The sequence below is a fragment of the Schistocerca cancellata genome, chromosome 3 (assembly GCF_023864275.1).
Source record: "Schistocerca cancellata isolate TAMUIC-IGC-003103 chromosome 3, iqSchCanc2.1, whole genome shotgun sequence".
NCBI lineage: Eukaryota > Metazoa > Arthropoda > Insecta > Orthoptera > Acrididae > Schistocerca > Schistocerca cancellata.
In genome coordinates this window covers 947,624,840-947,639,390 of record NC_064628.1, presented here as the reverse complement: position 1 = coordinate 947,639,390, position 14,551 = coordinate 947,624,840, and positions in this window count along the sequence as shown.

The window sequence follows — 14,551 nt, the reverse complement described above, 5'->3', positions numbered from 1 at the left end:
GTTATGGTTTTCGCTAGACGGTTTATTTTTACGATTGTCGCAAGGGCCAAAATCATCAGTTATGTCTTGAATCACTTCGTTCATTTTTTGGCAAGCAGTTTCCTGCACAACACACTGTTCACAATTGGGCAGTGGCGCGCTAATGTCAGTGGTGAATATAGAGGAAGGTCCACCGAAATCGATTGTGATTCCAAAAAAGCAACTTCAATGAAGTATGAGGCGTATTCCGAAAGTAAGGTCCGATCGGCAGCGAAATGGAAACCACAGCGAAAATCCTATAACGCTTTGCATAGGTCTGTTGGACAGTGTCTCTAGTACTCCTCCTGATCGTGTCACGTCTGTCTTTTCAGTTCTGAGCGCACAGTGAGCATGTAAAGATACCTAGAAAACAGAGTCCCGCCAATAGTCATTCTAGGATCATTAGTCCCAAATATAGGCAATCCCTGCCGTTTTAACCATAAATGGGACAAATACCAACTTCTATCGTTCAGCAACGAGTCTAAGAGCAATAAAAGATGAAAATCTAAATTAGATTGAGCACATAATTGTAATGTACAAGAAGGTATCGACATCTCTCCATGTCCTAGAAAAATATAAAAAGCTCTTCCTACATGACGTGAAAAAGAAACTTGAACAAACATGTATACTGTCGATTATTGATTGTAGCGATGTTATCCTGCAAGACTTTTCTTAGGAAGGCTCACTGCGTCTGGAACTGGTTATGAAAGATTGTGTTTGTTATATTCGTGATGTTCGACTCTCTGATTACATTTCACCATCATATGCACAGCTATCCTGAGTGCGTGCAGACAAGCGTTGAGATTTCCATACCCTCTGTCGTCTCTAGTGTCTTATCGAAGGACACTGTCCTCCATCTCTCTCCTCGACCTTAAAGCCCTTGTCTGAAACACAGCAGAAACAACCGTTCCCATGACTACAAAATCTTCTCCGTCCCACTCCATAGTTCAGCCACTTTCCCGAAGTCCTTCTCAGTACCAGGATGTCGACTCTGGAACAATCTCTCGCACTATATAAATAAATAATATTTCCGGCTTCAAAAGAGAGGTTATGACACACCCACTAAAGCAACAATTGTACCTGTACACACTCGTTACTCTTGTTGGTATCACTTTCCAACTTAATCTCATTTCCCAGTACTCTTAGCCGATGCAGTCTCGTTAAATTTCCATTTGCTATAACTCACTATACACAAAGCACTTATTTCGTAGACCTAGAAACTCTTCTTATTCCTGCCACCATCATTATAGCTATGTCAGATTTACTGTCATTATTATCTTCTTTCCTTTCTCAGACCTTAAGTCTGGTTAAAAATGGAAAGTGACGCGGACCTTGATCAAGCGTGACTTCCTTTTAACTGTACGGTATATGTTATATTGCATTTAGGAACTTTCGGGTAATTGAACATGTATCAATAACTACAGATTTCTGTAGCTGTATATATGTTTGGATGTAGCTGTATTACGTTGATGTACTGGTGGATATTGTGTAGTATGACTCCTGTAGTTGATAGTATAATTGGTATAATGTCAACTTTATCCTGATGCCACATGTCCTTGACTTCCTCAGCCAGTTGGATGTATTTTTCAATTTTTTCTCCTGTTTTCTTCTGTATATTTGTTGTATTGGGTATGGATATTTCGAATAGTTGTGTTGATATCTTATTTTTATTGGTGAGTATGATGTCAGGTTTGTTATGTGGTGTTGTTTTATCTGTTATAATGGTTCTGTTCGAGTATAATTTGTATTCATCATTCCCCAGTACATTTTGTGGTGCATACTTGTATGTGGGAGAATGTTGTTTTATTAGTTAAAGTTGTATGGCAAGTTGTTGATGTATTATTTTTGCTACATTGTCATGTCTTCTGCGGTACTCTGTATTTGCTAGTACATCCGCTTGTTGTGTGTTCTACTGTTTAATAATATGCTTGCTGTAATATCTGGTGTTTATTGTTTGATCCTGCATTGCAATTATGAATCCTTTCGTCTCACTGTATATATTGCCTTTTCTTAGCCATGTGTTGGATGCGTCTTGGTCGATGTGTGGCTGTGTCAGATGATACGGGTGCTTGCCATGTAGTGTTTTCTTTTTCCAATTTACTTTCTTCGTATCTGTTAATGTTATGTGATCTAGAGGGTTGTAGAAGTGGTTATGAAATTGCAGTGGTGTAGCCGATGTATTTATATGAGTGATTGCTTTGTGTATTTTGCTAGTTTCTGCTCGTTCTACAGAGAATTTTCTTAAACTGTCTACCTGTCCATAACGTAGTTCTTTTATGTCGATAAATCCCGTTCCTCCTTCCTTTCTGCTTAATGTGAATCTTTCTGTTGCTGAATGTATGTGATGTATTCTATATTTGTTGCATTGTGATCGTGTAAGTGTATTGAATGCTTGTAGGTCTGTGTTCCTCCATTTCACTACTCCAAATGAGTAGGTCAATATTGGTATAGCAAAGGTATTTATAGCTTTTGTCTTGTTTCTTGCTGTCAATTCTGTTTTCAGTATTTTTGTTAGTCTTTGTCTATAATTTTCTTTTAGTTCTTCTTTAATATTTGCATTATCTATTCCTATTTTTTGTCTGTATCCTAGATATTTATAGGCATCTGTTTTTTCCATCGCTTCTATGCAGTCGCTGCGGTTATCCAATATGTAATCTTCCTGTTTAGTGTGTTTTCCCTTGACTATGCTATTTTTCTTACATTTGTCTGTTCCAAAAACCATATTTATATCATTGCTGAATACTTCTGTTATCTTTAGTAATTGGTTGAGTTGCTGATTTGTTGCTGCTAGTAGTTTTAGATCATCCACGTATAGCAAATGTGTGATTTTGTGTTGGTATGTTCCAGTAATATTGTATCTATAATTTGTATTATTTAGCGTGTTGGATAGTGGGTTCAGAGCAAGGCAGAACCAGAAAGGACTTAATGAGTCTCCTTGGTATATTCCACACTTAATCTGTATTGGCTGTGATGTGATAATATTTGAATTTGTTCGGATATTAAGTGTGGTTTTCCAATTTTTCATTACTATGTTTAGGAACTGTATCAGTTTAGGATCTACTTTGTATATTTCCAATATTTGTAGTAACCATGAGTGGGGTACACTATCAAAAGCTTTTTGGTAATCAATGTATGCGTAGTGTAGCGACCTTTGTTTGGTTTTAGCTTGATATGTCACCTCTGCATCTATTATCAGTTGCTCTTTACATCCTTGTGCTCCTTTGCAGCAGCCTTTTTGTTCTTCATTTATAATTTTGTTCTGTGTTGTATGTGTTATTAATTTTTGTGTAATGACTGAAGTTAATATTTTGTTTATTGTTGGTAGGCATGTTATGGGGCGATAATTAGCTGGGTTTGCTGTGTCTGCTTGATCTTTAGGTTTCAGATAGGTTATTCCATGTGTAAGCGTATCAGGCAATGTGTATGGGACTGCAATGTAACTGTTAAATAATTTAGTTAGATGTGAATGTGTTGAGGTGAACTTGTTTAGCCAGAAATTTGTTACCTTATCTCTTCCAGGGGCTTTCCAATTGTGCGTAGAATTAATAGCTCGGGTGACTTCATGTTGCAAAATTACCACTTCAGGCATTTGTGGTATCATCTTGTATGTGTCTGTTTCTGCTTGTATCCACCGTGGATGTCTGTTATGTTGTACCGGGTTTGACCATATGTTGCTCCAGAAGTGTTCCATGTCTGTTATGCTTGGTGGATTGTCTATTTGAATGTGTGTGTTATCTATTGTCTGGTAAAATCTCTCTTGGTTTGTGTTGAATGTTTGGTTTTGTTTCCTTCTATTTTCACTTTTTTTGTATCTTCTAAGTTGTTTGCCCAATGCTTATAATTTTTGCTTCTTTTCATCTAATTGCTCTATCGCTTCTTGTTGTGGGATTTTACCTAACTTTTTTAGTTTTTTGTCTGACATTTCACTTCTTATAAATTGTGTTAGCTGTCCGATGTCTCTTCTCAGTTTTTCTATTCTGATCTGTAGCCTGTGTTGCCATGCTGGTTTTGTGCGTTCCTTCTGTGTGTTGGTTGGTTCTGATCTCTGCCTAGTGTGTGTATTTAGTGTAGTGAGTGCTCCTATATAAACCAGTAGTTGTAACTCTTCCATAGTTGTGTTTTCATTTATTTTGTTGTGTATGATTGTGTTGATAGTTTTTATTGTTGTTTCGACTTGTGGATTATTTGGTGGTCTATGCAAGAATGTCTGTATTTGTGTCTTTGTATTCTATATATGTCAGCTGAAATTTTTCTTCTATATCTAACATGTGTGTCACTTCGTGTTCTATTTGTGCTTGTTCTGGTGGCTGTCTTAAGATTTCGTTTTCTTCTGACTGCTTAATTGATGCGTGTTGTTCTTTGTTTGCTCTGCTATGTGTGAGTCTATTACTGTATTTTCTTCTTCTTCTTCTTCTTCTTCTTCTTCTGATGGCATGTATTTTGTTCCAGTATTTGTTGTACTTGTTTTTCGATGTTTTCTAATTCTGACTGGGGTATCCTCTTGTTTTTTATTACTACACGGATCTGATCAGCTAGTCGTTGTTCTGTTCTGTTAAAAATTTTAATTCTGGGTATCTGGTAATAAATGTTGTGTATACTTGTGATCTGTATCCAGTTGTGTTGGTTCCTAAGTTTGTTGCTTGGTAATAACAGAACATGAGGTGTCGATTAACTTCATCAGACCATCTCATCCTCTGTCTTTGTTTTCCTTCTAGGGTGATTGCAGGAAGCATGTCCTGCAAAACACCTCTATTTGGATTTATATCATTTGCCGTATGGCTAGCAGTGTCGTTACCATTGTGGACGGGCATAGGCTTCAAGTGTCTTCCCCGACCATGACAGCGCTTGTCCGAGGCTTCATTACTTCTGTCCTGAACCAACTAATCTCACTAAAAGGGGGGGTTAGCCCTATTAGTGGTTTGTTCTTTTCGTCGCCTTTTATGACTGGTTGAACATACCGGAGGCCTATTCTTTTCCCGGGCCTCCACGGGGATTATTATTATTATTATTATTATTATTATTATATTATTATTATTATTATGAGTATTAGCGGCTGCACTGAGTAGTAGAAGTAACGCTAGTATTAGCTTTGTTAGTTCGTAGTCAGTATAATTTACTCGCTCTGAAACTTTACACACTCAAATCATTGTAATACTAGTTGTCATATTAAAATTGTTTATTTCTTCGGTGAATGTGATGTAGTAGCTACTGTGTGTGTGAGGCCGGAGCCCAATGTATCGCAGAGCCTGAAGGTCCTAATCAGATCGGATAAATAACATAAATGAAGTGTTTCCGAGGCCCTAACATCAGAATGGAAGGAAATGGTACCTGAACTGCTTCGAACGCATGCAGAAGTGTATAAATTTTAACGGTGAATATTTAGACAAACTATGAAACAAGTTTTTCCTTCATTTTTTTGTGTAAAAACGTAAGATGTGTCTTCGTGTTACGGAAGTTTGTGTCATGGTGTATTGCAAAGCGACTGTTTTCCGACCTCGGAACTGTACTGCGTGATACGTTTTATAGAAAACAGACAGCTCGGTTGCAGCCTGTTACTACATACATATTCCTCTGTTCCAGCGGAAAGAGGACTGATTCAAATGAAACGATAAACCTGTTTCAAACTTGAGAACTTGGAAAACATGTTGAGCTGGTAGTGATCACCTTCAAAACAAGACCCAGTGGACTCCACAGGTGCCGTAACTCGCTCCTCGTACGGCCGTGCCGGCTGGAGTGGCCGAGCGGTTCTAGGCGCTACAGTCTGGAACCACGGGACCGCTACGGTCGCAGGTTGGAATACTGCCCCAGGCATGCATGTGTGTCATGTCCTTAGGTTAGTTAGGTTTAAGTAGTTCTATGTTCCAGGGGACTCATGACCTCAGATGTCAAGTCCCATAGTGCTCAGAGCCATTTGAACCATTTCAACCTACTGCCGCACACAGCGCTCCGACACGTCACTTCCTACGAGGCTGTCCAGGAGACGCGCCGCTTTTGCCTTCTAGCGAAGGAAGAGAGCACGTTTAAAGTAAATCGTCATACTCTGTCTCTCAGTAGATTGGTTCTGATAAAGCATGTCGCAGCGTAAGAAGACAGGTCAAGTTCCACACGCAGTTTCCTCCTGTACGGCATGTCAGCTCATCAGCCGTTTCTTTCTTTCTCTTTGTTTTGTGGAGAGGTAAGTAGTTAGCGAACATTAAATTGTGTGCCACCGACATGGGATTAAACCTCGAGTAATCTGTTTACTATGTATGGTGGGAGGTAATTCACTGACTGAGACACCAGAGTTGTCGTGAAACGAGCCGGTTTGAAACCCATGCCAGTCCGTCCATATTTTCGTGGTTACACCAAACAGTGTAACGTGAATGGTGAGGTGGTTCATTTGTGGAAGAAACTACGAATCTCATTCACCTTACTTGTCATATTTAAAATCTTACTTGGAAACGGTTGTCGTTAAACCCTCATTTTTTTCCCTTCAGTTTCATGGTGTGGGTTCCTGTAGTCATGTCCTAGTTCATGAACCACGGGCAACGCATGAGTGGCCAAGTAAGTGGTCCCGACAGTCGGGATACCAGTTACTTTGGAATAAGGCTGGGCATCTCGGACATATTCCGAGTCGTGGTCACCCTTGTGCTGATACGGCAAATACTACCAAATCCACCGGTTAGTCCCTCAGCCGTTAGGGGTAAAATCCAATGGGACTCGGGGCAAGTAAGGCTAGCAACCTGCTTCCCTAGTACTTTAAATATGATGCTGGCAACAATCAGAGCAAAATGCCTCGGACCTTTGGAGGTGACGGAGTCCCACCTCTAACTGACAAACCAGGGACTCCTAAGATACGACTTGGCAAACAAATGGTAATGAGATGGGGATCTATTAATATCAATGGGGGCTACTCTGGGAAGAAGGTAGAGCTGGCAGAGGCTGCAAGTAAGATGGGGCTGGACGTTTTAGCTGTTAGTGACATTCGGGTAAGGGGTGAGAAGGAAGAGGAAGTGGGAGAATACAAGGTCTACCTGTCAGGAGTCAAAGCAGGAATAGCACAATGGGGTGTAGGGCTTTACATCGGGAAAGAAATGGAACCCAGCGTAGTTGCAACAAGGTATGTAAACGAACGACTGATGTGGATAGATTTGACAGTGTCTAGCAAGAAAATTAGGATTGTGTCAGTATATTCGCATTGTGAAGGGACAGATAAATATAAGACGGATAGTTTCTATGAGGCACTCAGTGATGTAGTTGTTAGAGTAAAGGACAAGGACAGTGTTCTGCTCATGGGTGATTTTAACGCCAGGATTGGAAATCGAACAGAAGGGTATGAAAAGTTTATGGGTAAATTTGGAGAGGATATGGAGGCCAACAGGAACGGGAAACAACTCTTGGATTTCTGTGCCAGTATAGGCTTAGTAATCACAAGATCCTTTTTTAAACATAAGAACATTCACCGGTATACTTGGGAAGGCAGGGGAACCAGATCTGTCATTGACTATATAATAACAGATCAGGAATTTAAGAAGGCTGTGAGGGACACACGTGTATTCAGGGGATTCTTTGATGACACTGATCATTATTTAATCTGCAGTGAAATTGGGATTGTGAGGCCGAAAGTGCAGGAGGTCAGGTCCATATGAAGGAGGATAAGAGTGGAGAAACTTCAGGATACGGAAATCAGGCACAAGTACATAACAGCGATCTCAGAAAGGTACCAGTTAGTTGAATGTAGTCAATTACAGTCATTGGAAAAGGAATGGACAAGGTACAGGGACACAGTACTAGAAGTGGCTAAAGAATGTCTTGGAACAGTAGTGTGTAAAAGTAGGATGAAGCAAACAGCTTGGTGGAATGATACAGTCATGGCAGCCTGTAAAAGGAAAAAGGAGGCGCATCAAAAATGGCTACATACCAGAACCCAGGTAGACAGAGAAAGTTATGTTGAAGAAAGAAACAATGCCAAACAGATAATTGCAGCATCCAAGAAGAAATCTTGGGAAGGCTTTGGAAACAGGTTGGAGACTCTGGAGTGTAATTAGCAGTCTTCGAAAGGGAGGTAAGAAGGAAATGAGAAGTATTTTGGACAGGTCAGGAAAACTGCTGGTGAATCCTGTGGATGCCTTGGGCAGATGGAGGGAGTATTTTGAAGAGTTGCTCAATGTAGGTGAAAATGCGATCAGCAATGTTTCAGATTTCGAGGTAGAATGGGATAGGAATAATGATGGAAATAGGATGACATTTGAGGAAGTGGAAAAAATGGTCAATAGATTTCAGTGCAATAAAGTGGCTGGGGTGGATAAAATTAAGTCAGAACTCATCAAATACAGTGGAATGTCAGGTCTTAAATCGCTACACAGGATAATTGAAATGGCCTGGGAGTCGGGACAGGTTCCATCAGACTGGACGAAAGCAGTAATCACACCAGTCTTTAAACATGGAAACAGAAAAGATTGTAACAACTACAGAGGTATCTCTTTAATCAGCGTTGTGGGTAAAATCTTCTCAGGTATTGTTGAAAGGAAAGTGCGAGTATTAGTTGAGGACCAATTGGATGAAAATCAGTGTGGGTTTAGGCCTCTTAGAGGTTGTCAGGACCAGATCTTTAGCTTACGGCAAATAATGGAGAAGTGTTATGAGTGGAACAGGGAATTGTATCTATGCTTTATAGATCTAGAAAAGGCATATGACCGGGTTCCTAGGAGGAAGTTATTGTCTGTTCTACAAGATTATGGAATAGGAGGCAAACTTTTGCAAGCAATTAAAGGTCTTTACATGGATACTCAGGCAGCAGTTAGAGTTGACGGTAAATTGAGTTCATGGTTCAGAGTAGTTTCAGGGGTAAGACAAGGCTGCAACCTGTCTCCACTGTTGTTCATATTATTTATGGATCATATGTTGGAAACAATAAACTGGCTGGGTGAGATTAAGGTATGTGAACACAAAATAAGCATTCTTGCATATGCGGATGACTTAGTTGTGATAGCAGATTCGATTGAAAGTTTGCAAAGTAATATTTCAGAACTAGATCAGAAATGTAAGGACTATGGTATGAAGATTAGCATCTCCAAAACGAAAGTAATGTCAGTGGGAAAGAAATATAAACGGATTGAGTGCCAAATAGGAGGAACAAAGTTAGAACAGGTACTTAGGATGCATATTCTCACAGGATGGAAACATAGTGAAAGAACTGGAAGCGAGGCGTAGCAAAGCTAATGCAGTGAGCGCTCAGCTACGATCTACTCTCTTCTGCAAGAAGAAATCAGTACCAAGACTAAGTTATCTGTGCACCGTTCAATTTTTCGACCAACTTTGTTGTATGGGAGCGAAAGCTGGGTGGATTCAGGTTACCTTATCAACAAGGTTGAGGTTACGGATATGAAAGTAGCTAGGATGATTGCAGATACTAGTAGATGGGAACAATGGCAGGAGGGTGTCCACAATGAGGAAATCAAAGAAAAACTGGTAATGAACTCTATAGATGTAGCAGTCAGGGCGAACAGGCTTAGGTGGTGGGGTCATGTTACACGCATGGGAGAAGCAAGGTTACCCAAGAGACTCATGGATTCAGCAGTAGAGGGTAGGAGGAGTCGGGGCAGACCGAGGAGAAGGTACCTGGATTCGGTTAAGAATGATTTTGAAGTAATAGGTTTAATATCAGAAGAGGCACCAATGTTAGCACTGAATAGGGGATCATGGAAGAACTGTATAAGGGGGGCTAAGCTCCAGACTGAACGCTGAAAGGCATAATCAGTCTTAAATGATGATGATGATGATTCAGTTTATAACAGGGACAGTGTTTAGAAATAGACTAGCAAATTTACTGTGGGAAAAAGTGTTAAGGAGTTTATTCCTTTAGTTGTAAATCGAGTCTTAAGTGTGCTCTGGAAATATTGGCGATAATACCTCACCACGTATTTTATAACGCAATCGCTCAATCTGTAAGTTTCATTCAACCTCTTGCGGCAACCTCTTACTAGGTTAAGTAATGCCACTCCGCTGTACTGCTTGTCAGATGGGGTGGTTGTGTTCTATCAGTGCATACCTCTGGGTAGCAAGAATTGAAATCCAAGCGATCGGAAAACGCAGTGGCGATCCCTGTGCAATCGTGCGGATTTATTTTTGAAAGGTAATAAAACAAGTCGCGCAACGGATAACACCTCATTGAGTCTGGATGTAACACATCTTTATAAGTTAATAGCCATTTATGAAATACACACGTCAACAACGAAACGACGCTATGTATTAGTTAAGGGAGGCATCTAACTATTGAACGAAAATGCACGTTAAAGAAACAATAATGTTTAATTCCGGTGTTGGTAGCAATTTTGGGATCGCGTAGTGAATATTACCAGTGGTCAAAAGAAAAGCATATCACAAAGTGCTAATGACAAGTGAACTCGGGAGAGCTAACACCGTTCTAATTGCCATCAGTTACCGAAACGACTAACACTGCAAAGTTAACAAATACTATGGTCCCCCGAATTATGGCACGGAAAAGCATTGTTGCCCGAATCTCATTCAGTAACTTCCAGAGCTCGAGATTTGGTACGCGCCGGCCGATTGCGTTAGTTAACGACGTTCGCGTCCGCAGCCCGAGAGCCAGAAGGCAGAGTGTGTGTCTTTACCAAAATTCTAACTTCTCTCTATTATTGGAAAAGCTCCAAGTCATCCACCAATGACGGTAATGATTCCGAACGCCGTCTAGTCTATAGCCAAGTTTTGCCGAGATTGCGACCACAGCCGGGGACAAGAGCAGAAGATAACCATCTTTCTAGCCACGTTCCAAAGCAGCCACTAGAACGCTGTGTATTCCACTTCCCACGGCACTTTTCCAACCGCCTCTTTTTTTAAGTAGAGTAGACATCCCTCCACTTAGCCCCCCCTCTCCACGTAGCCCCTGCCGGCCTTGGAGGCGCTACCGTACTGCCCTCGCGTTGACATGGACAGCCTCGAACCCGGGGAAGCAGCTAAGATGGGGGTAGCTTCAGTCCTGAAGCACACTTTAAGCCACACATTTATGGCCGTGCTGAAGCTTCGTTGCTGCTGCTCTCCGCCTCTGCTAGGCTAGTGTGCCCAATAAAAGGAAAAATATAGGTTCTCACACACGGAAGTTAACAGCTAATTGCCGTCTGTTGTGACCGAGCGGTTCTAGGCGCTTCAGTCCGGAACCGCGCTGCTATTACGGTCGCAGGTTCGAATCCTGCCTCGGGCATGGATGTGTGTGATGTCCTTAGGTTAGTTAGGTTTAAGTAGATCTAAAGTCTAGAGGACTGATGACATCAGAAGTCCCATAGTGCTTAGAGCCATTTGATCCATTTTTGAATCATGTAACACCTAATTCAGTTCCCAGTTTGAACGTAAGCAATACGTGGAGTTACACATGCATTTTGCAAGTAGTAGAACAAATCATGGAAAAAGTTGGGGTTGCGTGGTTGTGGGGGAGGAGACCAGACAGCGAGGTCATTGGTCTCACCGGGGAAGGACGGGGAAGGAAGTCGGCCGTGCCCTTTCAAAGGGCCGGCCGGTGTGGCCGTGCGGTTTAGGCGCTTCAGTCTGGAACCGCGCGACTGCTACGGTCGCAGGTTCGAATCCTGCCTCGGGCATGGATGTGTGTGATGTCCTTAGATTAGTTAGGTTTAAGTAGTTCTAAGTTCTAGGGGACTGATGACCACAGATGTTAAGTCCCATAGTGCTCAGAGCCATTTGAACCTTTCAAAGGAACCATTCCGGCATTTGGCTGGAGCGATTTAGGGAAATCACGGAAAACCTAAATCAGGATGGCCGGACGCGGGATTGAACCGTCGTCCTCCCGAATGCGAGTCCAGTAAATCATGGAAGGAACATCTCAGTTACCGTTTCACTACGTTCGCAGGAATGGGAAGTACTATAAGAACATGAAAGTATAAATAAAATTAAGTAGGTTGGCGCAACATGACTCATTAACGTGATTTCTAATTTTAAACGTCAGTAAAACGAAATACTTGGTTATTGGTGGAAGAAATGTTGATTTAGAATTGTAATAAGGGATGGAAACAATAGCAGCTACAGATCGATACAAATATGTACCAGCAAAAATTACAAATGATACGGAACAAGACAAAATGTTAATCTAGAACAAATTCTGGAAAGGTATCTATTCGTTAAGTAAATGGAATTTTATGGTACAAATACATAAGAATGGGTACTCAACACTATTTAAAGCAAATGTTTGGATCATTACATTTATGGTTCAGGAATCGAAACAAATAGACAATTTCTAGCTGTAGTGGTGAATTAATGGGAATGTTCATCAATGATAAAATGCAGAAAAATAAGCAATCGCAGACGTAAGGTATGTACAAAATTCAGGTTCTGAATTTATTCAACAGAAACAACCTCAAATGTATGCATGTGCCAAAAAGCTGCAAGGAGAAAGGTTTCCGAAGTGTGTGGATACCAAAGGAAAGAAAGATAAGGCCGACTACCTAATAATTGGGTATGCCTAAAGGGTAACTAGGAGTCAGTGAGGAACAAGAACATTGGCTCTGAGCACTATGGGACTCAACATCTTAGGTCATAAGACCCCTAGAACGAACTACTTAAACCTAACTAACCTAAGGACATCACACACACCCATGCCCGAGGCAGGATTCGAACCTGCGACCGTAGTAGTCCCGCGGTTCCGGACTGCAGCGCCAGAACCGCTAGACCACCGCGGCCGGCAACAAGAACATTCATGGAGAGTTGTGAGTTGTGGGAGTGTAGAGAAGAGTTGTGGCAGTGTAGAGAAGAGTTGTGGCAGTGTAGAGAAGAGTTGTGGCAGTGTAGAGAAGAGTGTAGAAAAACATTTAGAGACACCCTGTGAGAGCAGGCCCTTGTGAAATTTGTAAATATTGTTAAATCATAAAATTACAAGTATTGTATGAGTAACAAGTCCACTAATACGAAAAATATCATCAATATACTGCTTTGTTCACTTCTATTATAACATTATAACGCAATGTGGTGAGAAGGTCATGTGTCTTCTCGTATTAGTGAAGAACTAGTATGCTTTCATAGTGAACCACTTTTCAGTACCTACGAAGTGTCCCTCGCTAAAGTATACTGTTTCCGTGACAGCTAACATCTATACATTGTAAGATTTTCGGAACAGCGTGATATTGAAATGCGTGGTGATAAACACATGTGGTGCGCTATTTCAGTGTACAGCAAGTTTGCTGTTCCCATCTGCAGTAGCTACAGCGTCTTTGGGTTGGTGCGTAAGTTCATAGCGTTTCTGAGTAAGGGAAACAGATACTCATAACATAGCCTTTAGTCATCAATAAAATATCCGCCTCCAGTATTTACAACAGTCTACCAACGCTAGGGTAACTTTTGGATTCCCGCGACTGTAGAAACCACGTCGAGCCACGTTCGAGACTCATTAGCAGAACGCGCACGGGCGTTATCGTGAACTTGCATGCCTTCACGCAGGCTTCCTGGTCACTGTTGTTAGATTGCGTCTGCAAGACGAAGACACCATTTCTCGTCACCAGTAACGATACAGGATAGGAATGGTCGGTGTTGTTCACGACCCAGCTGATGGCGAGGAAGCAGAGATGCACATATGACCGCCCACTACCTGTGATTTTGGCTTAGAGCATGCGGTACCCGTACAGCCCATTTTTAAACCTTCCGTAGTGCATGCAAATGTCGCACGGTGATGGAATGATCACAGCTGCCAGTTCTCAAGTACAATGACGTGGATTACTGTACATTAGTGCGTTTAGACGATCTTCCTCCAACCCTGAAGGTCTTACTGAGCGCGGAGAGTCACTAAGGCAAAAACGATAAATCTTAAAACGAGAAAACCATTTTCTTTCCGTGCTTTATCCAAAGGCATTATCTCCGCACAGGACGCAAATGTTTATGGCTGCCCAAGCTGCTGTCATCCTTGTACTGAACTCAAAACGTCGGAAATGTTTCCATTTATCCACTTGACACTCCATTTTTAACGTACACAGCTCCACTCACCATCTCCAAATGACAATACGACATTACGTAAACTCAAATAGCAACAGTGAACTACAGATAAAAAATGACAATCGATAAACAAACCCGTGGCAACCGAAATGCGAACGTGCAAAACAAAAACGCTAATAACTTATGCACAAACCTATTACACCCATTTACTAATGCATGTAACTCACTTCCGTGACATGGATTAACGCTGATGTGTGCATGAGTACGTGACAATTTAATCTCCTAACGGTGATGCCGTTTAGTAGCTGTGGTGTTTAAAGCAAAAGTGACTGAATAAGTAAACAGATGATTATCTGGAATATCAGTCGCAGTCCTCGACTAACAGTCCATTATGAACGAAGCGTCTGTTGTATGGCAACTGTCCAAAACTTTCTCAACTTTGAAACCAGTGACTGTGAGAGCGAGAGTGTATTTTGGCGCCACACAAGCACGGCAGGCAGCTATCACACCACGAACCCTTCCGCCAAGTGACGTCACATGATGCCATCCGAGGCCCAGAGGCCACGATGATAGGCCAGAGCCTGCTTACTCAGTCAGCCCAGCA